The following is a 1289-nucleotide window of genomic DNA, read 5'->3' as shown; positions in this document are numbered from 1 at the left end:
GAGCTGCTTCGTTTGTGGTCGCCTTGGTTGGAGTTACTGGTGGGGAGGGGGTTGGTGGGATGATTGGGGGGAGGGGGGGGGCTCCCTCTAGTTGTCCAGGCTCAGGAGCTGGTGGGAAACAGCCTTGTTTCTGCTCCAGGGGTCATTTCCCTTCTGCCCACGTGGGAATGAGATGCTGTTCTCCTCATCCCTGTGGATTGATAGTCCCAGGGTGGAGGTGAAGGTTCCTCGAGGCTGGAGGAGCCCTGGGAATGGTCTTGGGGTGCTCCCAGGAGAGGAAGGGTGAGTGGGGGGGGTGCCTTCCCCCCCCCCGCCTCCCTCCCTTCCCAATGTTTTTTCCACTGGAAGCTGCTGGTGGTGACTCACGCTGTAAAAATATTCCCCTCCCTTGGAAACCGTGAACGGAACATGCGCCCTGAGAAGGGACCCTGGGGGGTGTGGGACAGACCCCCCCCCCCCCGAGAAGGGGGCTGGGAACAACTCCCTGGGGGTGCCCAAGAGGGGCTGGCTGAGCTTCCCTCCCCCCCCTCCCAGGCAGTACCCCATCCTAGCACCATCCCACCCCCACGTGCCCCCCATGTGGCACCTGTGCCCACCCACCTTGACGTGGACACAGGAGAGGGGAGGGGGGCCTGGGTGGGTGCCCCTCGAGGGGGATTCTTCCCTTTGAGACATCCTTGGGCTGACAAATCTGCCTGGTGGCCACTGGGCTGTTTGGGGGGGGGGAGACACAGGACACCCTGCTGCTCACCCTGTTCCCAATAGTGGGGCCTGAGGGGTGGTATCCGTCTTATCCCAGGAGGCACAAGACCTGCCCAACTCATTGCACCATCCCCAGCTCCAGGTGTTGCAGGGCCAGGCAGGGGGGTTGGTGTCATTCCCAACCCCCCCCAGACTAGGCTGCCAGCAGCTGCTGTTTGCCATGGCAACCATTGCCATCACTGGTTGCCGTGGCCACCTGTCCCCAAAAATGGCACACACCAGAGGGGGCCCAAGTGTGTGTCACCCCCCCACACACACACACACAGCCCTGGCAGCAGGAGCTGACCCTGGGGAAGGTATCTGAGACCTGCCAAACTCATTGCACCTGAGACTGCTGGGGCAGAGGGTGGGGGCTCAGAGAAAAGGGGGCTTGGGGGGGGGGCCTCACAGCGTCCTGTGTGTGTCTGTGTCTGTGTGTGTGTGTCTCAGAGAGGGGCCCCACAGCTGCAGGATTCTTCCCAGGTCACCGTCTGCCTCTGGGATGACTCAGGGGGGATTAGTGGGATTTGTCAGAGCAGGAACATGGC

This window comes from Apus apus, chromosome 18, assembly GCF_020740795.1.
Source record: "Apus apus isolate bApuApu2 chromosome 18, bApuApu2.pri.cur, whole genome shotgun sequence".
In the NCBI taxonomy this organism is placed as follows: Eukaryota; Metazoa; Chordata; class Aves; order Apodiformes; family Apodidae; genus Apus; species Apus apus.
The sequence above is the reverse complement of the archived record's forward strand: the minus strand, read 5'-3'. Positions refer to the sequence as shown.